This window comes from Triturus cristatus, chromosome 1_1, assembly GCF_964204655.1.
Source record: "Triturus cristatus chromosome 1_1, aTriCri1.1, whole genome shotgun sequence".
In the NCBI taxonomy this organism is placed as follows: Eukaryota; Metazoa; Chordata; class Amphibia; order Caudata; family Salamandridae; genus Triturus; species Triturus cristatus.
In genome coordinates, this window is record NC_140579.1 from 561011894 (window position 1) to 561039500 (window position 27607).

Consider the following 27607-nt stretch of genomic DNA (forward strand, 5'->3'; position numbering starts at 1 on the left):
CGGATCCCTCTTTATCTGAAGGAACTCCCCGCACTCGGATGTTATTCCGCCTTGAGCGGTTTTCAAGGTCCTCTGTGTGCGCCTGCTGGTCAATCTGTTGTTCACGTAAGCGGATCACCTCTTGTTGGAGCTGCACCACTTCCTCATCTCTGGTCTGTTCTTGTTTCTCTATGGTGGCTACTCTTTCGCCAATCGCATCCACATCGCGGCGTATCTCCTTCACCTCCTCAGCCACCTCACTTTTGAGCATCTGGAAGTCCTCCCTCAAAATATTAAAGGGTGTCTCCAGGAAGGAGCGAGTAATCGGATGTCTGCACCCTCCAGTTCCAGATGCAATTTCGGTGTCGGGGACGACCGGCCCTCCTTCTCCCCAGACAGGGAGCCTTTAGATAGCATATCTTTCAGTGTCCGGTCCTTTTTCCCTCTCACCGAGGACATAACTGCGTTCTGGGGCCGGAATCCAGGGGAGCGCTGCTCCTCCTCGCTTCCTGGACTACCACAGGCCCTCTGCTCCACTAATCGTCCTGGGCCTCTAACCCACCCTGCGCTCGCCAGCCGATGTGCCTGGCCAGATGATCGTGTCTCCAGTTGTGTCGCCCATTGCCCTCCGGGCCCGCTCATCCCATGTCAGGGCCTGAGACCTCCCGCTTCCCCTACCAGATCCGTCTGGTTCTCAACCTGGGTCTTGAGCCTCGGGATGTCAGAGCCGTCTCCTCAGTGCGGCGCTCCGTCGACCAATGAAGTGGGGTCAACCCCAGCTATGTGGCTGCTCTCCTCACTCTTCTAGCCCCCATGCGCCAGTGGATTACCCTGGCTGAATGCTGTGATTTGGGGCCCCCAGCAATGTAGGTCGCCCCGTTGAACGTCGGTTCCCCACTGTCGTCTTGTGCTGCTGGGCATTGCCAAACCCCTCTCCTGCCGGTGCTCGCACTGGACTCAGAACCCAGTGTCGGAGGCCTCAACCCGCCCCTCCACGAACGTTCACTATGGGGGCCCGGTCCCCTGTCGCGCTTCCTCTACTCGGCGACAATCCGTGTCCCGCCGGTCCAGCCCAGCACTCCGCCTCAGCAAGGCCGTCACCTCAATGTCCCCCTCCTGGCAGGTGGGCCAGTTGGTGTCTCGTGGGACTGGATGATTACGTTGGGCCCCAGTGGTGCACTATGTCTGGGTACTGCTAGGCCACATCAGGCCCCTCTCCAAACTGTGGCCACTCCAGGTGCAAAGGGTGCCCTCCCGTCCCTGAGCGAAAATGGGCCGGAGGGCCCCACCGCCCTGAGAGAGCAGCCGCCCCCGGAGGATTGCCACAGGGCCCCAGGCCGGCCTGTATCACCAGTCCTGCACCTTCCGGTGGTCTTCTCTGCTGCTCCCAGGTCCTGGGGTCATAGAAGCCGCCCCTCAGTCCTCCCGCGAAGGTCGCGCGCCCAGGCCAGGGGATATGTCCTCCTCCTTCCTGAGTCGGCACTGAACACCGGGGCTCCCCACACCTCTCAGGGAAACTCTGGGGCGGCGCCGCTTCTCCTGACTGTTGCTCCCTCCGAATCCAGACCCCTCTGTCTACCACTCAGAAGCGCTCCTCTGCCTCGACCAGTCGGTACCAGTGGCCGAATTCCCACTGCCACGAGCCGCAGCGCGGCGTCTCTGCCCCTCCTCTGCCTCACCTAGGAGCACGCTGCTGCGGAGCACGGCCCAACCGGCCCCACCGGCTTCAATAGTGGCTAGGGCCTCTGCCTGCTATTATGGTGTCTGCACCGCCGGGCTCCCAATCTCGCACCGTCCTCTGACGCGCTGCGCCAGCCTCGCGCCGATCCCCTCACCTCGCAGTATGTTGTCGGTGTGTACGGGTCTGGGCGCTATTTTCTCGTCTGGCTGCTCTGCGTATCAGGGCCCTCTGTATCCGTCGATCGGGCACCCAGCCCCGTATTTCATGCCTCTGGGGCTGCCCTAAGTAGGACGCCTGCTTTTCCTGCAGATATGTGAGCACCTGTGGTGTCTAAGGCGCTCATGTGACCGGGTTAGGCAGCCGGGAGCAGCAGAGAAATGCGTCTCACCAGCCCGCCATCTTGGCCACGCCCCCCCTTTATTCTATTTTTAACATGTTTCTTAACCAAATGCTCAATTATTTATGTCACACTAGTCTTATCAGAAAGAGATTAGGAGAAGGCCCACAGTGCTAAAACAGAATACCTCCAGTGTAATCCCAGTGTCAGAACAGGGACTGAGGTAGAGACCCCCTCACTACGGGCTGATTTATATCCTGCTTGCCCGCCCTTCTGTAGTGTTGTCTCCAGTGACTTAACTGGAGCGCTGGGCTTGCGCGAAAGAAGTTGCGAGCAGGGGTCTCTTATTTGTCCCTCCTTTACTGCGCACCGTAATGGTAGATCCCATAGCCATGTGGGTCATTGACAATGAGTATTGGGAGCGGCAGGGAGTGGTCAGAAAAAGCCAGCACTGACTACCAATCAAATATTATCTCTGCCTTCGAGTCTTGTTTTCGAGGGCCTCACCGCACCACAAGAATCACACTGCTGACACCGATGTCCCACAGCCGGGCCTCATATCAGCAAGGGGCTCACGACACTACACTGGCAATGAGGATGTTGCGTTCTGGTTCCTGGTGTGTTGTGGTGGTTGCGTACCCTTTTTAGGTCTCGGCTGCGAAGGCTGCGCTTGCGCAGTCTCGCTCCGAGATTTAATGACTTGGAGAAGAGGGGCTTGAACCCGCCCCTCTTCTCCCCTGTTCTCCATTGGCTGGCCTCTTGAATGCTGGCCAGCCATTGGAGAAGAGGTCAGTCATTCCAAACAGGCCCCGTCCTTTTCGGATCGGGGGCGTGTTTTTTGCAAGAAGTCTCAAGGAGGAGACAACAGCAAAACACGCCCCCGAATCCGAAAAGGACGCTGCCTTTCTCCGAGGCATTTCTGCTCTGCCTCGGAGAAAGGCGGTGGTGTCTTCCGGTGCCCTCTTTACTTGTTTTTCACTCTACGAGTGCTGCCTTGCCTAAACAAACTGTTTTTTCCCCTCATCTTTCGATGGTGTGTACCTGTTCGATCTAGTTTGCTGGTTTGAGTGTGGGGCAAAATTCAATGACAACCGCGAAATCCAACCAATGGAGCTGAAATTGAAAGGGAAACCCCCGCGGCTACAACAACTTTGCTCCAGTGATATCCAGACAGCTAGTAACAGTGTATCCAATAAGGGACCTCTATCTAGTAGCCACAACTAACTTTTTAGCTCGCACGGTCAGAACTGGAGTTCATTCTTCGCTGGATAGAAGATTGGCAAAAGTATAGCTGCAACATCGAACGTGTCACATGCGAAGGGATTCTTATTTTGTCACTTTCCAAGAGCGAACGAGCGTTCTACATTAAGAAATTACATTTTGCCTAACTCCATGATGGCGCTAGCAAAGACGCAATTATACGGTGTTCTGCGCAGCCCATAACGTGACGCTCTTGGATGCTTGTTTCCGACCCACGCATGCGTGGTCTCCTTCCTTCCCTGCCCGCCATCTTGTGACGGTTGCCCCCCACCCCCCCCTTCTCTCTGTGTCTCGCCTGTGTGTGTGTGAGGAGAGCGCGAGCGCCGCTCATTGTCTTGGAGAAGCGCCGCGGCCTACAGAATCTGCCGCCGCCGCTGCTTCACCTCAACGCCGCTGGGGCCGAACTCAAGGCCTGTGGGAGCTTCGGGGACACGCTACCGACTCCTCACCTCACGCCCGGGCAGTTCCCTTCAGCCACCCCGCCATGATGGACGACGAGCTGCCCAAGACCCTGTGAGTATTCTCTGCCACCCCCACCTCTCACAGTCAAGACTAGAGGCCCTGGTGCGCATCGCTATTCCCCGGGAGCAAAGAAACGTCCGTTTTTAATTACAGTTATAGCCTCATACGACGTACGATTAAACCCCAACGTAAATTGAGGCAGTGAACGCCACCGTTGCCGAAAACCTCACTCTCTAAAGGCCACACTGGCCTTTAAGTCAGCGGACTGACACGTATCTTAGCCTTATAGCTCAAAGGTAGTAAGCCCAATTCGTATTCCTTACGTACACTATTTGCTTTGCTGTACCCCCATCCCCAGGATTTGAAGGATAGCTATTTTTAAAGATCCATTCAGAACGATACATATGAAATGCTTACCTTTAAATTGATGTAAGGGATTTATTACATTTCGGAGTCATGCGTAGGATGCTTTCACGTCAGCCAGTGTCAGCGCGTTTTACTTGCCTGATGCAGTCACACGAAAGTTCACTGGGTCTGCCACATTTATTTTATCTTACCCCATTTTGGATACTTTGTGACTTATCATTCAATTGCTTCGTGTAGGGTAGTAGACGGCAGGCCTTTTCTTCACACTTTTTGTCTTAAGTGAGGTCGAATGCGCAAATAATACCCACAGCGTCTCCTGAGAATACTTCTTAACTATCACTGTCCCAGCTATAGAGTTCCACAATCTAGATCGCCATTCTCACTGTAGGTAAAGAGAGCGGGAAGTGCAGCCAGATTTGTCTAGAGACATGTTGAAGACACCTCCCGAAATAACTCCGTGTCCACGAGACTGATTTGTGTACTGGGTGCTGTTTCAAAAATAGTAGAATCCCACTTCAGTATGTACACGTAAATATCAATAGAGAGAATTCTGCCTTTTCCAACTCCCAGCATGAATCGATCGACATTTATCATCTGATCCTCGTTAAAGAAGCCTTCATCTTATGTGTCATTATGGTGCTGATTGTAGAGTTGGTAGTGAACAAAGAAAATCCTCTGGGAGCCCCCCTCCTAGCCATTTCTATGCCAGAGCTGCTTGAACTTGTGCCTTGCAGTAACATGATATTGATGCAGTGTCTCGTGGGCTTCAATTTCATGTTACCTGCGCTATGCCAGTTGTTCAGGCCCTTGATGTTGCTGGTGTTTAAATATACCATAATAAGCATTATCATCCAGACCACATATCGGATTAGCCAGTGGGAGCAAACAAATGCAATGCAGTTGTAGATCATGCCATGAACGCGCACCATACAATCTGCCGTATCAGTGGACGTGCAGGAATGCCATCCTGAATAGAATTGATGCACCTGCTGCTGAAAATACAACAAATGGTGACGGCTGGATCAATTGTGATTTCTTCTGTACTGAAGTCTGTCAGACTCGCATTCAAGTCCATCGTTTCTTGTCCACTCCAGATGGACTCAACTATATACGTGGTGGTTTTGCTCCAGTAAGAACAATCCAGCACAAGCTGTGTGCCATAGCTCTCTAAATGGAACAAGCATTTACAATGCAATGGTCTCGGCATTGGTAAAGTTAGAGCTATTGGCATTGCTCAGGACATTATTTTTGTTTAGGTTTTTGTTTTTAAAACATTTAAAGAAACGGCATTGTCATGAGCAATGCCAATAGCTCTAACTTTACCAATGCCGAGACCATTGCATTGTAAATGCTTGTTAGGTATGCGGTGCTCGAGCTACATGCCGCACACAGCTGGCCAGTGACCTCACCTTATAGTGCACGACCGCCGCAATCGGAGCCCATCCGATCTGCTTGTGCCGAGGTACGTGAGCGTACCAAACCTCGCTACTACTTCACGTGTGTGCAGTGCACCTCTCCCCTGCAGCCGGCTCCATTGCGTGTGCTCTGCTTATCCCGATGGGAGACGGAGGAGAATCGGAGCAAGAGCGCCCCCTGCTGGCCATTACAGCAAGTCACGTGGTGAGGGGCCGTGAGCCATTTTCCATATTGGGGAGGAAAGGGCCACGTAGAAAACGGCCTCTATCACATGTTTGTCACTTGCACTTGTGCTACTGACACATAGAGGCCTCTTTGCCCTCCTCACGTCCCAGGACGGTATGACTGGCCAATAGCTGTAGCATCTAAAAGATAACACAGCCAAATGACAAAACGATTGTTTTTGCCACTCTCAGAGCAGAAGTGCTATGGCTAACATACCATCTGTTGAACCGTTCACTATTGAAGGGGCCGACTCAACACAAGTGCCCCGGTGGAAGGACTGGGTCGAGTGAGTGCTGTTGTTGTTTGAAGCTACCAAGGTCGAAAATGCACAAAAAAGGGCACTGATACTGCATTATGGAGGCAAGGACATTCACAGAGTCTCTAAGACAATCGCCGAAGCTACCTACAGAAAACACCTCACCCTTATTGCAGCTCTTAATGTCTATTTTGAGCAATGGCAAATAAAGACTATGAAAGGTTTGTATTTCACCAAGCCAGGCAGCAGGCGGAAGAATCCATCGAAACTTTCCACATGTGGCTAAAGGAGCTTGCCAGCACGTTTAGCTTCGCTGATGAAAACGAAGAAATAGGTGGCAAAATATTTCAAGGGTGTGCATCATTTAAACTCTGCTAACACACGTTAGAAGTATCCGGAAGGTCACTGACATCCTAACGATGGGCTGCACAAAAGAACTCTCCAAGACCTGTGCTTCCTGTAGTGTCCTAGCATGGACACGTTCTAGTGTTCAGCAGTGTGTCCTACACTGTACACCCACCCACCACAGACGTCACTGGGTCAGGTGACGCTGTTAATAAAAAGGGCCGAGCGCACGTGCTCGAGGCCAGTTACCCACTATCTAAGCATGTGTCCTGTGTCCGTGATTCCCAGCATGAGGGCCTAGGGCCCAAACATTACATTGGCGACGAGAGTTGTGAGCCCCAGCGTGCCGCAGCAGCCCTGCTGTTCGTGAGGGGGAGAGGAGTGCTCCCACTGAGGACACCCCCCCCTTGGAGAAGGCGCGATGCGCCGAGAAGCCAGCCAGGCGAGGCGGAGCCCGCAGCATGCCCCGCGGTGACCGGGAGGCCACCCCGCACCGCCGCAACGACCTGCGGGCGGGCGCTGTGCCCCCAAAGTGAAGTAGCGGAAGTCGGGTGCCCATCCCGACCCCGTCGAACCAGCCACAGTGCCTGGTGGTGAGGAGCGTGTCCGGTGGTGACCAGCGGACCGAGCGGAGCCCACCCGCATCGGCCGCCACGAGCCCGGTGAGTGAGGGAGGAGCTGTGGGGTCGACGAAGAACCCCAAGTACAAGGAAGCCCGCGGGAGCTCACCCCGCGCCTCCGGTCCCACCAGCTAAGCGCGGCCTGCCCAGGAAGTGGCACGGTCAGCGGGAGCCTACCCCGCCGCGATAACGAAGCGGCACCAGCCCCCCCCGCGCGGTCCGTGAAGCTATGTGACCTGCTGCGGGGGCGGGACGAACAGAACGTAAAAGCGGAGCCCACCCGCAGTTAGGAAAGGACTGTCAGCCCCCCCCGCCGCGCAGTGCATGGGAAAGAGGCTGCTGCAGCGGGGTGTCGGGGAAAAGAGAAGGAAGTGCCCGGCCCGTGGCCGAAGAAAGAAGCGGCACCGGCGTGAAAGAGGAGCCCACCCTCAGACGCCGCATCACAGAGTGACCCCCGTCTCCCCGCCCGCTCCCCGCGCGGCAGGCAGGCCGAGTGAGGCTGCGGGAGCGGGAGAGACAAAGGAAAAGTCAGCGCGCGGCCCGAGGCCGTTTGAACATTTAATATAGGCGGGGGAGAAGCAGAAAACTGAAAGCTTGCCGCCCAGTGACCGGAGCCGACACCCCAACGGACACTCCCGGCCAGCGGGAGCGGCTGGCGCACAATGACAATGGTCGAGACAATGCTGGGGCATGTAAGGTGAAGCGCCCCCCTCCGTCGTCCCTCCAGGTGTGTGCGCGAGATGCCCCTGCAGCAGCCAAGTATGCATGAGGAGCTGCCAGGCACATGAGCGAGTGTTTCCCCCCCACAAAACGTGTCGGAAGAAAAGAGGAATTAACTAGGTCACGAGTGATGCCTCATCTAGAGCAGCCCACTGAAATGCCTGTGGCCCCCTCACCTGCCTGAGAACAAAATAAATGAAAAGACTTACCTGCTGGCCTGCACTCCACTGATCTGCTGGTAGCTCCAGCCCTTCTGTGCTCGACCTCGACCGGAGCCTGCAACAAGGAAGACAACACAGCAGAAAGTGCTGGCAGCCAAGAAGGCTGCTGCTGAATGAAGCAAGTGAAGAGCATACCCTGCACTGCCACCCAGTGGCCACTGGTGGTACTGCAGCAACAAAGAATCAAACAAGCCTGCAGCAAGCCAAGGGAATCCAGCCACAGGAGACCGACGGAGCGCAACGCAAGGAAGAGGAGGCAGCATGGCACGTACCGCAAGGTCTGACGGATGCGCGATGGTGAGCGCACTGGAATGCGACGGAGGCGCACAGGAAGGTGCCAGAAGCGCAGGAACGCGACAGAAGCACAGGAAGAAGAGACGGTGTGCCACAGGGATGCGGCGCCATCCCGCAGAGACAAGGAGGAAGAAAAGGAAATGGTGTCAAGCCACATCCACCCCAGCGAGGACTGCGCTGTCGCCGCATCAATTGGAGCGAACCCTCGAGAGAACAAACGGACTCAGCGCAGATGCACCCCGGACGCGGAAGGTACACTGCAGCGCCTACAGGAGAAGAACCCACTGAAGAGGATGGGCGCAGCAAGTATCCAACACTGGTGGGCAAGGATGTCGAGCCACACCCAGTGGCGCCAAGAAGCCACCACGTCAAGAGATCATGGTACAAGGAGCAACGCTACACTGAAGATGTACCACGACGGTACGAAGAGTAGCACGCACCAGCGCCTGACAAGGCAGCGGACACAGGTAGTCACACGACGTGATGCACCTCGTGAAGCCGACCAGCCAAATGGTCGCACCACAAAGGTCAAGCCGACCAGCCAAATGGTCGCACCACAAAGGCCAAGCCGACCTGCCAAACGGTCGCACCACAAAGGTCAAGCCGACCAGCCAAATGGTCGCACCACAACGGTCAAGCCGACCAGCCAAATGGTCGCACCGCAGAAGCCGACTCGCCAGGAGTTGCACAAGGAGGTGACCAACGCACGGGTCAGTGAAGCTACGAAACAAAGGTCTGACGCAAGACCGAAGATATCCTGCCAGTGATCGGCAGAGTGGACCGTCAAGTGGTCCAAGAAGCTCAAGAAGAACCAAAGTAACTGGTGAAAAGGAGAAGAACGAAGCGGACCAAGAGTATGGCCCCACGAACTTCAACCAAAGTAACTGGTGAAAAGGAAAAGATGAGGAGAAGGTCACGACCCTAACTCGGAATGCTGAGGAAGATGAAGAGAGTGTTCTCGGACGAGGACAAGACCAGGGGGAACACGTGCAGAGTGCGCGCGCTGCATGGAGAAGCCTGGCCAGATAAGAGGAGAACAGAAACGGTCCAGAGTAGGTCGTGAAGTGAAGAGATGAAGAGACCAGAGTGGCACGTCCGCCACTACGAAGAAAGAAGATATCGCAGTGGCACGTTTGCCACTACAAGAAAAGAAGGAAGATGACATCAGAGTGGCACGTCTGCCACTTAAAAGAAAAAGGGGAAAGAAAGATCTGAGTGGCACGGTTGCCACTGCAAGAAGAAGGAGAAGAAGTCAGAGTAACATGACATCCTCACGGAGAAAGAAATAGAGGAAGGAGAGAAGAGTGTGGCAAGACTACTCACACCTCAAAGACAAGGAAGGTGACAAGCGTCAGAACACAGTGCGCAAGTCCTGAAGAACCCCCGTGGCACGGAGAAAAGACCATCTGTTTGACGATGCTTTCAGCACACCTGGGATCTGCAGAGGTGAGCAGGCCGTACCATTCGAAACATCCACCTTTGGGGTTACACGGACACTGGTCGATGCCAGCCGTGGTGACTCAGGGGCAAAGGCCTCAGGGATGCCAGTGAGAGAGAGTGTCCCCGCGACGAGAGATGGTCATCAGCCGCCCTTCAGCAAAGGTCCCAGGAGGATGAAGACTTCGCGTGCTAAAGACAGGAGCCAACAGCCACCCTCCAGGTCTGACTGCGGCATCTGAGGTGAGACCTGTCGTCTCCTCCGCACCCGCACTTATCGGCATGGGAGTAACACGATACAGGACACTTAACCCAGGCCAGATCTGATGAAGAGGGCCTCAAGGATATCCCGTGGCAGGGGAACACCTGTGAGAGGGGCACCCTGGTGAGAGGGGTGTCTTGCGAATGACCCGTCTTTCTGCAAACCAGAACACACGCCACAGATAAAGAAAAGGACTGGACTAAAAGATAAACGGCAACATCTAGCGGTGAACCACAAGAACTCAACTGTGTTTGTCGCCAAGAAAGTAAAGCGAAGAAAAGACTGCGAGTACAACTTCAAAGCAGAGTCGTCAACAGACTGGATCCATCGAGCACCCAGGCTGGTGCCACAGTGAACTGGTAATCGTCCGCGACAGGAAGAGCATCGTCCGCGACAGGAAGAACATCGTCAGCGACAGGAAGAACATCGTCTGTGACTCCAAGCAGCTGAAGCGTGAGCGATTCTGCAGAAGTTTGGTCACTGTATTACATCTGTATATATATTTCTTTCTCCCCTAGGTTGAACATTGACTCTGGGTTTTTGTTATTAAAAATTGGGAGGAATGTAGTGTCCTAGCATGGACACGTTCTAGTGTTCAGCAGTGTGTCCTACACTGTACACCCACCCACCACAGACGTCACTGGGTCAGGTGACGCTGTTAATAAAAAGGGCCGAGCGCACGTGCTCGAGGCCAGTTACCCACTATCTAAGCATGTGTCCTGTGTCCGTGATTCCCAGCATGAGGGCCTAGGGCCCCAACATTACACTTCCCACATGGAAGCCGTTCTGAACAAGCCTATAAAAGTACAACCAGTCAACACCGTAGCAATGACACCTAGCACCAGCAAGAGGCAGTCCGGCCCCCAGAACATGCGGCTACTGTAGAGGGCCAAATCATCATCCAACAGAGTGCCCAGCAAGAGGGAAGAAGTATGGTGGGTGTGGAAAGCTCAAACATGTCCTGTAAGTCTGTCGATCTGAAAAAGGGCAAGTCAGCGCACCAATGTGAATGCTGTCCCTGAAGTTTCCAAAAGGGTTAGTTACCTGGATGACGATGACAGCAAAGAACACACTGTTCCATCCACCTTTACGCAGGATAGAGTCCTTACTATCTAGAAGGACACACTCATGTAAGCACTCCTTTGCGATTGTGTTCGCCTTAAAAATTCAATATTCCAATTGTCATGTGTCACATTGGTTTATTCCTTTTCACATTCCAATAGTGTACTTTTTGTTCATTTGTGAAAAATCTTAGTGCAATACAATTCAAAGTATATTGAATACTTATTCTTCGGATTCACAGGGTTAACAAAGAATAATCCCTGATGCATTTCGGGTCTAGTCCTTCTTCAGGGGGTTCTCCCTGTCAAAATTAAATGGAACTACTTGATCCTTGATCAGAATGCGAACGCGGTAATTTAAGTTTCCGTATGTGTGAGTTATCACCCTAAAGTTGTGATGACGTGGTTATCAATGTGAACATTGAAACATGAGTGCCTATCTGTTAACAGAAAGTGTTTCGTGAAAGTGAAAAGAAGAAAGTACTTTAAAGTGATGGATTAAACCCAGATCAGTTGACTGGGGTTGAGTGCTTGCAATGTTCAACACTCCGTCCATCATTTCCTTTGGTTTTTGCTTTGTTCGCCATAAGTTGGCAGGGTATGCTCAGACGTGAGTCCCTTGCTCACTTTGCCACTGGATTCAAGCAAGCCTGGCTGAAGACGGTTGAAATGCCAGAAACCGGTCCTAGGAAGCTTGTTTCCGGACCAGGGAAGACATGGCTTGGCAGTTCGGGCTGGACTGTTCCCATGAGGCACAGGGTCAGACTGATTTGCATATGGCCATGTCTGAACTGGGGTGGCAGAGTGGGCTAAAGAACGGTGATGGATCAAACCCAGATCTGTTGACTGGGTGTGAGTGTTTGATTGGTTCTGATGCTCTGTCCATCACCACCCCCTTTTGTACCGCTTGGTTATCAATGTGAACATTGAAACAGGAGTGCCTGTCTGTTAACAGAAAGTGTTTCGTGAAAGTGAAAAGAAGAAAGTACTTTAAAGAGATAAACTGACAAGGATTACCTCGACCCGATTAGTTGAGTGTTTCGTGAAAACAAAATCATGCCGATAAGTGACAAACGAACGGTAATTCGCGTGCTCCGTAATTTGGGAAAGGCGCGTGTTAAGTACTCGTGAACATGCTTAAAAGAAACAAAAAATGATGCCGGTGCAATTCTGTGCAAAGTGAAGAGTAATACCTGGCGTTGTGAAAAGATGAATAAATGCGGTCGAAAATACATGCACTCAGATAGAGCATGCCTGTTTTGAAACCGTAATGACAGCAGCGTCGTACCTGTGACAAAGCTCAAAAACAGAGCGTAATCCAGTGTCCTTGCGTTATGGTGTATGTCGGTAACGAAGTGTTGTGATCTAGTAACCCGGATATAAAACCAAACAACCCGGAAATAGAACGTACGTGTCTCTGATAGAAACTGAAAACACACGTTCAAGACACCAAAATGTGGTGAATGTGAAGCCCGAGAGTTTAACAAAAATGTAAATAAAAAAATTAAAAAATAAATCCCAAATAATAACAATCCTTAATAATAACTAAATTACAAAAGCGTATACATAGTCATGTCAGCATAAAACTGGTGTACATCGTTAGAATCAATGGTAAGCTCTATAGACCTTATGTCAGTACATTACGAAAGAATGATGCAAAAAACTGTAATATTATTTAAAGATGACAACTAAATTCCAAACGTTCATCGAGACCCTTAGGGCTCAGTGAATTAAGTTTATGAATCCAATATAATTCACGTTGTAGCAAAAAGGATTTATTGTCTCTTCCTTCTTTTATTTCTACTTGCTCCAATATCAGATATCTCAGTTTACTGATTTTGCGGTTGTTTTCTGAGTAGTGTACAGCAACTGTGGACTTTAGATTTTTTAATCTTATGTTGCTTTTATGTTCAACTAAGCGTGTTTTCATTCTGCATTCTGTTTTCCCTACATAGGGTAACCCACATAGCCACTTTTGTAAGTATACTATGTTGCTAGTGTCACAGGTGGCTGACACTTGAAGTTTTATTGGAGTTCCATGCGTAGGGTGCAGTAATGGGGTACCTTTTATTATCTTATTACAGCTGCCACAATTATGGCATGGAGTAGTGCCTGTGTAGTTTCGATTTATTGGGTTTTTCTTTTGTTGTAATAGTTGTCAATTCTATGTGCGCTGATGGGCGAATAGTGGAAAATCCTCAAATATGCACTTAAAATCCATTTCTGCCTGTAATAACGGCCAATATTTTCAAATGGTTTGTTTGATCTTATGACTTTTAGTGGAGAATTTAGATACAAATACAGATCTCTCCTTTTTTGTCTGTGTGTTAATTTTGGGTTTCAACAATTCAATCCTTTCTTTTTGTTCCGCTCTAATCTCTGCTTGTTTTAGGATTGCTTCCGGGTATGCTCTCGTCATTATCTGTTCTTTGTTCTCTTGATATAACTGCTCAGTTGATGATATACGTCTTACCCTGAGTAGTTGAGAGTATGGAAGGTGTTGTTTTAAGCTCATTTGATGAAAACTTTAGAAATGTACAAGATTATTACTGTCTGTGGCTTTGGTATATACTGTTGTTACCAATTTGTGACCCTGTATCATGATCTGTATCATGATGTCTACATCGAGGAAAGAAATTATTTTCTTGTCCAAAGTGTGTGTAAACTGGATATGTTCATCAACAGCGTTAATCCCTCTAATGGCCTCAAGTAACTTGACTTCAGATCCTTTCCAAATTAAAAATATATCGTCTATGTATCTGTAATACGTAACAAGGTTCTCAATCCAGATGATTTTTGATAGGAAGTGGTCGAGTTCAAACCTGTGCATAAAGAGATTTGCGTAGGCAGGAGCTGCACAATTGCCCATAGATGTGCAGGATAGTTAAGTGTAATACTGGTCTTGCCAGACGAAGTAGCTGTGGTATAGGGTGAAATGCATACGTTCTAATAAAAGAAATTTCAGATCATTTTTCTCACTTTCAAGAAGAAAAGATTCCATAGCTTGTAAACCTAAATCGTTTGGAATGGAAGTGTATAAAGATTGTACGTCGATGGTATACAGTATGAATTCCGTGTCTTCACTCAGTGAAATGTTTTGAATTTTCACAAAAAAATCTGTGGTGTCTTGCAAGTATGTTGTCATTTTTCGCACACTAGGCTGATGGTGTCGATCTATGTACTTTCCTATCGGCTCATGTATCGAATTTCTGGTGCTCACAATGGGTCTGAATGGAGGATTGTTCAAACATTTATGTATTTTAGGGATCATGTATAGGTATGGTGTACTTGGATTATTTTTAATTAAGAATCTTTTGTCCCGGTCATTGATGGTACCCATGAAAGAGCTTTATTAACAATGATTGTCAATGCTCTAGTAAATCCCGGGTAGGGTTGGAATTCAGCTTCATGTAGGTGGTATTGTCAGAAACATGTGTTTGTACGCTCTCCAAGTAAAATTGCATGCCAAGGATTACGAGTGCTCTACCTTTGTCTGCTTTACAGCACTTGATGTTTTCGTTGTTAGCCAAACTTGCTATGGCTTGCTGTTCTTTGAGAGTTGAGTTGGGTCTTCGCGTTTGATTATTCTTAAATATGTTGTGTAACTCCTTCTGTACCACTGTCTCGAATGAGTCAAGAACTTTATGGCTCATGGGCACTTGAAAAGTGCTTGTTGGTTTCAAATCCAGTAATGTCCCTTGTGTCTCATCAGGTTTTGATGTTATTATGTTCTTGAAAAAGTGTTTGAGCCGGAGGTTCCTCATGAATTTGAAGAAACAAATCTGAGTTTCTAATTCATTAGATTCATATATGGTAACATAAGATAAGCATTTTTGTAGTGTTTGGGTTTGAAAAGTGGATCATTCAGTTTTAGAAATACTGATTACTAGACTCTCTGGCTTCTGGTGGACTTGGCTATTGGTTGATCTGGTTCTGTTAAATTTTGCCCTCCTTGTTCGGCGAGTACGTCTCGGCCTCTCCATAAAAAAGGGGTCTTGGTTGTTTTTGAACTTGAAGTGGAAGGTCTATTGTCTTGATCATGTTCGGTGTTTCTGATTGGTGGTCCTCTATGATATGTTCTGGGTTGAGAATCATCGGATGAGGATGTTTCTTCCGTTGATCAGTTGCCAAACGGTCTTTGTTGTCTCTGAGATCCATATGCTTCCGCCCAGCTATAGACCTCTCCTAATTTATAATCAACGGTATCCAGTTTAAACTTTCGTAATTTCCTTTCATTTATTTCAGCCGTGTATTTATCTAATTGAGAATTGATATCTTCAAGAGTTTTTCTCCAGTCTTCAGGTGACTGTTTGTCACTGATTTCCTGTTTCAGTTGGATGACTTCTTTTTCAAGTTCTTCAAGCGCTCTAGACAGTTCTTCCACAATTACTAATATTAAATCTAGTGAACATTTGTTCAAAATGCCATACCATCTTTCAGTAAACCGTGCGTGGTTTTTGCACAAGTTAGACTTGAGGGGTATCAGTAATCCTCTGGGAATCCTTTGCACTTTATGATAGGGTATCAATGTACTGGCGTGAAGTCGCTGTTTGATTTCTCTTTTTGCTGCGAATAGTAGTTGCTTAATGTTTGACTGTATAGATCCGGTGTGTGATGCGACGCATTCTGGTTCTTGGATCAATGAATAAATTAGATTTGTGTCTTCTGATGAAAAACCAAATGTATCCGCTTTATTACCAGTAATGTTGGCAATATCTTCATACGACATCTTATGATGGGTGCAGACCGTTGGGCTCAGCAACGATTTCAAAAAATAGATAAAGGAATTTTTGTAATAATCATTCAATTTTAGTCCATGGGTAATACTTTTTGGGTGGTGTGGACTATCACCCCCTGATCATGGGGTGTATGGCTTGATGCATGATAGAGTCCTTTCTATCTAGAGGGACACACTCATGTAAGCACTCCTTTTACAACAGGTACACCATCCCAAGCAATGCACCGCCTACCTCAATGCCAAATACTGGAAGTCATAGACACAGCGGGCTCAATCAAAATAATGTCCTCCAAAAGGTCACATCACAATGCATCCACCCCCACGTCTATACCAGTCTGTAATCAAAGTGTTTGTCTACGGCCAAGACAAGCCACTCGTCATGTGAGGGAAGTTCCAAATGACTATAACATATGGATCTAAGTTGGTGGACATGCAAATTTATGTTCCCAAAGAAGGGTATAGGAGAGAAAGGCCCCAGTGGAACATAATTAAAAACAATGATATGTGACTGCGCCTGTTAAATTACTCATAGACAACTCCTGTTCAACATTGTTTAATCATATTGAACACATGTTCACACGTTCAAAACAAAGCATATGTCTGAATCAATTATGCAGTGGTGCCCCAAAGAAGGGAAAAAAGGGGGGGGGTTGGTGCAGCAGAGTGCAGAAGTGAGGGTTTAGTGGAATAAGAGGAGGGCAGTGACAATATATAAATCAAAACTTACATACAAAGGCTGTCCTGCATTACACAGGGCTACAAATAATTTTACAGAGCCATTATGTTACATTTGGCACAGTGAAAAAAGCATTGATGTCCACATTTGCGTAAAGAATAGAGCTGTCAACGTTTCGACCTAGTGATAGTGTAGGGTAACCTAAACCCTTACAGTAGGGTCTTCATCAGTACTGTGAGGGCACCTGAGAATTATTTAAAGTAACCTTTAGTGTATTAAAATGAAATAAAGTGGACTGATTGCAATGCAATTTGCTAAAAGATTACAAGACAAACAAGGGTTAATAAATTACCGATGTCCACCATGTCTGCAGTGAACAATCGGTCTAGAAGGGCCCGTGGACTCCCAAGGCAGAGAGGGGATCAAGATGGCAATCTGTAACAAGATTTTAACATGCCATCAGTATTAAATGACAAAGCAGGTGTGTGCTTTACACTACTTGTCTCTCTGTTATTTACTCTGTTAATCAGTAAAAACTTATTTCACAGATTTCTTTGAATGTCTTAAAATTTCTTCTGTGGTAAGGCAAGGATTAATCCAGGTGCTTCGTAATTCTATAACAAAGAAATTGTTTGTATAAATGAAGAGTGAATTGACTCTCCACCGCCATAAAAAGTTCTGATAATTCAGCATTTTTTAAAAAAAAGGAGGAAAAAAGCTGCAATAGAAACAACATACCTCCTTTGGGAATAACACGTCTGTTCGCCAGCTCGTAAACGGAACAATGATGGATTGGTGACTTATATACTGGTCTGACAGGCCGGGGCGTGCACGCACTACACTGCGAGTGCAGCCGCTAACTGCTGTCACCTGCGTCAGTGCTATACGGAGAGCGAGGGACCGCCAGTTAAGAGCGGTTCGGTTTCAATGAAGAAAGGGGAAAACAGACCGCACGTGGTCTTAACGTGGGTATATTAAAAAACTAATACAGTGGCTTGTATTTGTCTAATAGACCTGACTCCGTTTTCATCAATTTGTAAATGCACGCATGGATGCGCTGCGATTAATGTATTACATAAATCTTCTATTAGCGAAAAAACAAATGCCATAACGGGGCGTCGTGGAGGTTACATGTGAGAAATGTCTGGCCCACTAGCTCGTGGGTATCCTTGGTGTGTCTATTTGCAGATAGTTAGATACGGTTTGATTACTCTGTTGTTGAAAAAATGGGGCAATGTGTGAATGATAACAAAACATAGTAAACAACAATTATGCCCTTAATTTCCTGCATACATGAAACCATTGTTAGTGCATAACATACATGGGTCAAATAGTCACTTGATGTCATGTATTCACATATTTGAAGATACACGTTACATAGATGGCATATGGACGTGAGACCGTGGGTGTCATAGGTGATACCTATACATAGTTCCATATAGTCTAAATAGTACGCTAAGATTGGTTTTGAAAGGTAGAAATATTTAAACGGGGCATCGCATTGTTGACATTTGAAACAAAATGGCCCTTGTTCTGATGCATACATGAGATCATTGGTGATACAAGCACGACATGTTATGGAGAGCCTGTATCATGTTCGTCAAGAACTGACCATTGACCCTGATGGCTGCCTCCTGAGAGGGCATCAGCTAGCCATCCCTACTAGTCTCACGGAGTGTTTTGTTCAGCTCGCCCATGCAGGATAACAGGGCATGGTCAAGACCAACAGCCAGCTCCAAACCAAAGGGTGATTTCCCTTAATGGATGAACAGGTCGAAATGCTGGTAAGATCATGCACCTTGTGCCAAGCCTCAGATGACACAAATCAGCCAGCCCCGGTGGCGACTGAAAGAAGAACACAACAACCAGACTTGATTTCAGGAGTCTCCCTGACAGAAGACACACCATGGTCATGATAGGCGACTGCCCGAAGTGGAGATTCTCTCATCCCTCAGTGCCAATTAAGTGATACCCAAACTCGAGAAGGTCATGGCTACCCACGGCCTGATAAAAGAGCTAAGGACAGACAAAGGACCACCTTTCGAGGGCCAAGAAGTAGCCTCATACCTCAAATTGCTTAGCATCTCTCACAAAAGGATCACCCCCCGGTGGCCCTAAGCCAATGGGAAGGTGGAGAGACTCATGAGAACCCTAAACAAAGTTATTCGAACTGCTTCTGCCAGTCAGCAAGCTCTAGAGTTGGCCATCTACTCTTTCCTGTGTGACTACTGCCAAACTCCACACTCCACTATCAATCATCTCTCTGTGGGTCGTGTAGTCATGGATGCTGTAACCCATCACCGTCTCTGGGTCCCTGGCCCCATGGATGACAGGCAGGGGTTTGAAAAGAGAACCAAAATCAACAATAGAGCTAGCTGACGCTGGAGTGCAAGAGTGCCCACTTTTAAGATTGGAGATTTAATACTTATTGAGGATCGATCCCCTGGAAGCAAATTCAGGCTACCTTTCAAACGTCGTCCATGGACCATTGCCTACCTGCAAGAAACCAAGGTGACTGCTCGTCGAGGAACAAAGTAAATCACCGAAACATATCAGTGTTCAAAATGTTTTACCCCAGTGCCACTTCTTCCATGGACATGACTGATAATGACCCTCAGATGGATGAACAAGACACACGATCAGAGTCTGGAGTTACTGCTCCTGTCTTTCCGAGGTGGACTGGTTATGGGCCTGTCCCTCTTTCCCATGTGGCAGAAAATAACACCAGCAGTGAGGCCAGCCCGCCCAAAAAACTGGGCAGCCACGCCACCCGCACCAGGTATGAACTCTGTGGAAACCCAGTACCGTCCATTAGACTGAAAGATCACCTAGTGTGAAAAACCTCTATCATCCCCAGGTAAACTGTGATTACCAAGTATGGTGGGCCGTGTATTGTATTTGCATTTTCATGTGTCAACTATGTTCTTACCTATGACTGTAACACCACCAATACTGTTGTGTGCAGCCTCCTGTTAATCGTGGCAATCCGCAGACAAGTTGATGAAGGTGTTCTGTCTGCCAGATTTGTTTATTTTTGGGGAGGAATGTAGTGTCACCTCCAGTGACGTAACTGGAGCGCTGGACTTGTGAGAAAGAAGCTGCAAAGAGTGGCCTCTTATTAGTGCGCCCTTTACTGTGCACCGTCATGGTAAGACCTCGTAGTCACGTGGGTTATTGATAATAAATATGGTGAGCGGCAGGGGTCGGTCAGAAAAAGCACACATGCACTGACAACCAAGAGTATATTATCTCTGCCTCCGAGTCTTGTTTTTGTAGGCCTCAACCCACCACAAGAACTGCACTGCACACAGACACCGATGTCCCAGAGCCCTGCCTCACAACATTACACCCATCCAACCGGGTAGTGGAGGTAATGGCCGGACTTCTACCCATCAAATTAAGACGTCACTGCCGATCCTGCACTGGTCTCTGTGCCTCCACAAGTCGCCGACACAGCTGCTCCTGTGATGGCACAAATTATTTGGTGCACTTCCGCCATGTTTTTGATGGCAGCCCATCAAACTAACTACCTAAGCAGAAGCTTGTTTCTGAAAAACAAAAAAATGGCCTCCCACACCATGAGATAATTCACCCAGGGTGTGGGGGTCTTTTTGTTTGTTTTTTCTCTTTGGTACCGCTAAGTTTTACCTTGCAGTCACAGACTGAAAACAAAGCACATCAGATTGTTCCCTCTAAATAGGACAGGCAGTCTGATAACTTTACTCAGATGTCCCTTTCTGTGTTGGTCTGTCAGAGTACGTTTTGTGACGATGATGCAAGCAGACCAACCGAAAGCTGACGGTCTGCCCAATTCATAATTGGTCAGGCATACTGAGATTTTGGCAGACAGATGTTTATGACAGTACCTTGCCTGCTAAACTCTAAATCAGGCCGTAAGAATTTATCAGGCTACAGCAAATAGGAAAATAGCAAACTGGGTGGGCTTAAAGTTCCCTCTCACCAACTAATACATATGCAAGGACCCTTAACTATATCATCTTGATACAAGTACAAAGAGAAACTGGCAGACTAAGTATAGTCTACAGCAATAAAGGAGACAGGGAGATGGACAGTCTGGTGGCTCTCATGTACCGTCGATATATATCTAGGTCTCTATGTACTACAATGATAGTGCGCATAGAGACAAAGTGGAGGGTGAAGAATCTATTCAACTGGATATATGCACGTAAGGAAATCTTACTGCACTCATACATTCCTCGAGACGAACGGATCCCTCGACCCCTCGCAGTCCGGTTTCCGAGCCAACCACAGCACCGAGACCGCCCTGAAACTGAACTCAGACAAGACGGAAGTCCTCATCCTGGGATCAGCCCCCTCCGCCTGGGACGACTCCTGCTGGCCCCCTGCCCTGGGCACCACTCCCAAGCCAACGGACCACGCACGCAACCTGGGCTTCATCCTGGACTCCTCCCTCTCGATGACCAGACAAGTCAACGCCGTCTCTTCATCGTGCTTCAACACCCTGCGCATGCTCCGTAAGATCTTCCGATGGATCCCCACAGAAACCAGGAAGACGGTCACCCAGGCACTCGTCACCAGCCAACTGGACTACGGAAACACCCTCTACGCCGGAACCACAGCCAAACTACAGAAAAGACTCCAGCGCATGCAGAACGCCTCCGCACGACTCGTCCTGGACATCCCCCGACACAACCACATCTCCGGCCACCTGAGAGACCTGCACTAGCTCCCCGTCAGCAAGAGGATCACGTTCAGACTCCTCACCAACGCACACAAGGTTCTCCACGACCTGGGGCCCAAGTACCTCAACAACCGCCTGACTTTCTACACGCCCACCTGCCAGCTACGATCGACCAGCCTCGCCGCCGTACCACGCATTCGCAGAGCCACCGCCGGAGGAAGATCCTTCTCCTACCTGGCAGCCAAGACATGGAACTCCCTCCCCATCCGCCTTCGGCTGACCCAGGACCATCTCTCCTTCAGGAAGCAACTCAAGACCTGGCTATTCGAGCAGTAGCGGACCCCTCCCCCCAGCGCCTTGAGACCCTACCGGGTGAGTAGTGCGCTATACAAATGATGTGATTGGATTGGATACTCATAATTAGTTATAACATTCAGTCTGTAGTTATAGTTGAGCAAAGTGCTAGGTGTGTATACATATATTCATATATAAATGAATACATAACGGGATTCTCAAATACACATATATACATATGCTAATTATACTGGTAAGGTTCTAGAAAAGGCAAGGTGCTGTGAATACCAGGTCAAAGCCAATGGGAGATCTGCTGCTGCCCTGAAAGAATATAAAAGGGAGGTTCACCTGGCCCACTCCCAGTTCTAAAGTTCTCATCTTTTTATGAAGCAGAGATATGGGTCATGAAGTTTTCAGACTTGTAAAAGAATTAGCCAACCTGGTCAGCTTGCCACAAGTCCTTTCTCCATCACTTTTGCTCTGTTAATCACTTTCCTCATTTTTCACTGATAAGCAGCAGCGGCCCGTTCATAAGGGCTGAGGGGCCATGCCCCCCACCTTCCCCCCCCCCCACAAGAATAGTGTCTGCCAAGCTGAGTAAAGATCAGCCGGACAACACTCTTCTAGTTCAGGTCAAGCAGCCAGGAGCTGTACAGCTGCTAAATGTACAGACGCCTGGCTGCCTGAGCTGAACTTTGCCAGGCTGAGAAACAGTCCTGTGGGTATGACCTCCTCAGCCTGGCAAAAGTGCCTCGAGGACTTTCACCTTATGATGAGGGGGAATGCCACTTATTTCCTCGTACCTGGGCTCTTCAGTTTAAAAACCCTGAAGAGTCCAGGGCCGAGTGTCATTCTATGCCAACTCGTCACAGAGTGGGTGGGGTCTGTTTCTCTGAACCTATCTCACTCGGTTTATAGTGAGGGACTGCAGCCTTTGCTCACTGGCTGACCTAGGGTCAGCCAATAGGAGAACGCAGTGGTCCCAACCCTCCTGGGATCTCAGGCTATCCTCCCAGGGAGCTGCAGTGAAGGGAAGTGTTATGTTTTTTTATATTTGCTGCATACGTGCGTGTGTATATGTATGAATGAATGTATGTATGTGTGTATATGTGAGTGAAAGTCGTGAATTTCTACTTTACTGTTTCTCCTAACTCACCCCTCGGCGTTCCTAGCACTCTACTCATAGTTCCTTCTCCCAATCTCAAGCACTCTCTATGGCGATTAAAAAAAATAAAAACAACATTCAAGCACTCTCTATGCCGATTAAAAAAAAATAAAAACAACATACCAATGTCTCTGTATCTCTTTCTCTAGCTATTTTGTTCTCTTTCTATCTCTCTATGATTTTTCTTTGACTTTTCTCTCTTTACCTTATGTCTCGCTCTACCTCACCTAGTTTTCTTCCTCATCTCTGTCTCTAACTTCCTTTTCCCACTACTTTACCTCGCACACTATACCATTAATTATATTATACCTCTCTGTTCTTCTCCATTGTCTGCCCTCCTATTCTTCGAACTCATCAGAGTTGGAGGCCACTGTCGAGTCAGAGTAGTGTACATATCAAAAAGGAGAAGGAATGACAAGGCACTCTTTAACTCATCCCTGTTTCCACCCTTCCACTCCTCCTACCTCACCCCTCAATGTTCCAACCACCTCTTCACATTACCTTTTCCCAATCTCAGACTCTCCCTATGTCACTCTAAAAAGCATATCTATGTCTCTGTATCTCTTTCTCTAGCTACCGCATTCTCCATCTGTATCTATACAATTCTTTTTTGGCTACCTCGACTTTCTCTCTTTACCTCACGTCTCTCTAACTTATCTAGCTCTCTTTCTCATCTCCGCCTCTAACTTTTCCTCCCGCTACTTTACCTCTCTCACTATACCATTCTCTTGATCTCTGTTCTTCTGCAGTCTCTTACCCACCCATTTCTCTAACTCAGCAGGGTTGGAAGACACTTTTTATCCAGAGTAGTGTAAACCTAAACGGAGGAGGGGAGGGACAAACACAGGAAGAGAATTTAGCGAAAACGTATCTGATTTCATCCAATAGATTGGTGAATGACCCCAGAGCCAGGGTTTGTTTTTCACATTTACAGCAAGAATGTCAGTTGTAAAGAGTTACTTATTTGTGATTACGACTATCTGACAACTAAATCTATGAGTAGAAGCTCTATGATGCATATGTTTCATTTTAGTATTATTTCTAAGTTCACTAAAAAGCCTCTAAGTGGCCCTTACTGTGTCCTTCCTGGCAGGGGCGGTGGGTGAGATTTTAAAGTGGTGGGGCGCAAACGAATTAGCATACAGCACCATAGGGAGCGAGCGCAGCGAGCGTGCCCGAACCCCAAAAGGGGGGTTTGGGGTGGTTACTCCCCCCAAGAAAATTTTGAAAAAAAAGAAGAAAAATCGTGCATTTTCAAGCAAATTTGAGAAAGCAGGAAGGTTAATAAAGCAATTGTGAAAGTGCAGTTATTACATTAATAGATGGCATAACATAGGTAGCTGCTTATTCTGTATTACCACAGAGCTTCATACATTCTGTACTATTATGCTCAGGTGCTGAATTCAGACTATAAGACTCATGGAAATCTCAGCTCTAAGAGTAGAAGAAGTTGCACAGCAGTGTAATGGTTGCCAGGCTCGTTCCGCAGGAGCGTCAGGAACTTGAAGAAAAGTCCACAGTCTTCCCCTACGGCCTTCCGACTCTATTAGACTCTAGAGTAACGAATGGCACGCAAGGGGAAAACAGGGAAACAAAACAAGGAAAGGCGGGGGAAGAAAAAAAGTCTTACAACATACTGAATATTAGACTCTAGAGTAACGAATGGCAAGCAAGGGGAAAACAGGGAAACAAAACAAGGAAAGGCGGGGGAAGAAAAACAGTCTTACAATATACTGAATATAAAAGAGACAGCGCAATGCGCTGTTACCGTGATTCTGGTTGAGCTGAGCTTTGTACACACACTTCACATAGGTCCACGCAAGTACCCCAAATATAAATGGTATAAAGGTTTTCACAATTTGCCAAGGGGAAAGGTTTGATAGGCAACACAAGCAACGAATCGTTCACCCTGCGGGAGACAGGTCCGGCCAGTGAACAAAGGTGAGCAAATCTGTGTAGTCTCCAAATAGAACAAACACTACAAAACTTTTAAAAACAGAGATAACAATGCATTTCTTACCTCAATCAGAATTTTTTGTATTCAACAAACAAGTAGCAGCATTCACTTTTTGTAAATGAAATCCGCACGTCTGTCTTTCAGTGTAGCAAACTTGTCAATTACTTTCATGTTGAAGTCCGGTATCTTTTGGACTAGCTTGCTCTCTACAGATAGCATCACCAAAGCATTTAGTCTTTCCTCTAGCATGGTGTTCCTGAGGAATGTCTTTATGCGCTTTAAGGCTGAAAAACATCGTTCAGCTTCTACTGTTGTCATTGGAGTCGTAATCACAATTTTTAGTAAAGTCACTGTCTCTGTAAGTGAGTTTTCCATATGCACTTTATGAATTAAACTCAGCAAAGTCAAGGCGCTTTTGGCCTTCTGGTACACAGGCATTCCGTAGAGTACAGTTAACTCAGTTCTCAGCTGCTCTTTTTTGAGCATAGGATATGCTTCCACAGCCTGATTCAGAGCACGCTCAGGGAAGGATTCATCATATTGTGCAAACTCTTTACTTTGCAATAAAGTTGCACTCACCAAATGTTTTGTGAATGAAAAACGTTCTTTTGCCTGCACAATTACAATGTCACATATCTCCTTTCCAATTCGAACCAGAGAGGTGATGTTTTGTCTGCGGTTTGCAAAAATAGAATGCTCCGGCAGTTTGCTCTCTAAATCTTCAACCCCATCTCTCACTTTCATAATCTGTTGTACAAATGCAGATGTATTGGCTTTCACAGAGACAGTATCTAGGTCTTTTCTTTGCAACTGATCGTATAACACATCAACAGGAATCATTATGTCATGAAATAAAAACAGTAAGAACTGAAACTCTTTGTCTTGTAGTGTTCTAATAAAGCCATGGGCTTCACTCTGACTTGTGTGATCAAAGTCTGCTCTGGATGCTATGGCGACAAAACATTTCTCAAGGCCCTCCCTCTGGTCAAAGATTAAGTTGACTGTACGAATGTGAAAGTTCCAACGAGCTGAGGATCCCCTTGGTACGCTTTTGTCCACAATCTCATGAAGGGCTTCTGTTCTTTTGGGGAACGTGTGAAGAATGCTGCTATGCCTCCGATATCCTGAAAGAAAACTCGTGTCTCTCTGATCTTTGATACCGCCTGTTGCATAATAAGATTGAGTTGGTGGGCGTAACAGTGCACAAAATGAGCATTAGGGTACACATCTCGAATTCGTTTCTGTACTCCACTAAGGCTTCCACTCATTACGGACGCACCATCATAGCTTTGTGCGATAAGTTTTTGTCCGGGAAAATTAAGTCCAGTTGACACAGTATTGCTTCAGTGATGGTTGCTGCACTAGAGTCACTTAAATGCGTGAAGCCATAAAATCTTTCCACAACGTTTCTGTCACTGTCAAGGTACCGAAACACTAACATGGACTGTGTTTGAGTGGACACATCAGTGGTGTCATCAGCCTGAATAGCCACAAAGTCTGTGTTTCGCAACTCTTGCACAATATGGCTTCTTATAATTTCGAGCATACAGTCAAGGAGTTCATTTTGTATTGTATTAGAGGTGCCCTTAAAGACTGTAGCATGTGCTAAATGTCTTTCCAAATCCTGGTCTATGGTTGACATTAAATCCACTAGGCCTCGGAAGATCCCAGGTTTTGAGGAAGTTTCTGATTCGTCATGGCCTCGCAATGCCAGTTCGAAAGCACCACAGAAACGAATGCAATCAATGATCTTGGATAGATTTTGTCTGTTCTTATCAACAGCTTCATTGTGTTTTTGAATGGATTTGCGATACGCATCATTTATCTGCTGCTCAATTGGTGCGTCTTCCCCCAACATTCCCAGTCTTGTCAGGTTTTCCAGATGATTTCTTGTGAGCGCATGCTTCTTTATTTTTTCAGCGATGTGCTTCAGGTCGACCATTCCTTGCCGTGTCCAAGAAAAGTCACCGCCAAACAGCAAGCAGGGGAAGCAGAACAGAGAATTTCTTATAGGGCACCCTGTAAGCCAATCAGCTTTTGTGTACCAGGCATTTGAGAATGTACGTTTTGACATTTTTCCTCTGTCCTGGGTAGTTTGCTGTAGGTTTATTTCAGGCTGATGAGGTCCTAATTGTTTTATCTGTAGTTTTTGTTCAAGTGGCCGTGACTGGAATGACTTTGTAATCAGCTCTTGTACTGTATTCATGATGGTGTGTTGCTGGCCTTACCAATATATTTATATTAAAGAAACCTGTCAATAATCAAAGTACAACGTATAAGGTGCAGTGCAATAATATCAAATTTCAGTATAAATACATTATACATATATCTTGTGCATTATCCTAATACATCTCAAATGACTGCTAAAAATAGAGCCGTACTGCCTCCTGCCTCTCTGTGCCATAGTGGTTGCTGGAGGCACTGAAAGACACTGCTTGAGGGCCTTGAGAGTGACTACATACATACATAGCCCTAACTCCCATGTAAAAAAATATATAGCATCAGTTTCCTTACCTTTAACACTGGTGTTTGCTGGGTTGTAGCCGGGGTCGGGTGAGATAGCAGCAAAGGAGGTTGGGGTCCTCTTGTTGTTTGCTGGAAAATTGCCCCAAAATGCGGTAATGTTTCAGGTTGTCAGGTGCTGAAAATGAAAAGATAACAATTTATTTTTGAAACAGTAGGGTAATGAAACAAAGACTGTGGGGAAAAAACATAACGCTCCAATTTTTTCCTTGCAGTTTGCATCCAGCTCTTAGATGACAGTTAATAGCTCTCTGTTGTATGTTAGGATTTTAACTTAGAAACTGCAAGTAACAAAAGGATCTCTCTGACAAAAGCAGTGCCTTGAGCACCAGTTGTATTACAAACGGACATATTCATTTTTAGGCACTGGGATATTGAGTGATTTTCCCAGAATCACAGGATGTTTGAGACTCCCGCCAGACTTGAACTCTGCAGAGAAGGCTCGGCGTTCCTGGCTGTTCGGGACGGGCGTGGCGGGCAGAGAAGGACAAGCCCAGAGAAGGCAAGGGCAGTGTCCACTTCTGCTCTGCCCCCTCTATTTTTTCAGCTTATTCCCTCTCTTTAGGACTAGCTCCTCCTCACTTACTGAAAACTGTGACTTCAAGGATTAGTTCTCAGCCTCTCTTTCCTCCTTTCGTTTATTTTTTGT

The 27607-nt window shown here is 47.4% G+C and overlaps 1 long non-coding RNA gene across 1 annotated transcript in view; it reads right to left on the reverse strand.

Annotated features, from left to right (window-relative positions):
* The window catches only part of LOC146870626 (uncharacterized), a 68981-nt gene extending 41820 nt beyond the window's left edge, over window positions 1–27161 (reverse strand). The window contains exon 1 of the long non-coding RNA XR_014978760.1: window positions 26950–27161. This is a non-coding gene — a long non-coding RNA (uncharacterized LOC146870626). The remainder of the gene's footprint in view (window positions 1–26949) is intronic.
* Window positions 27162–27607: the final 446 nt, after the last annotated feature.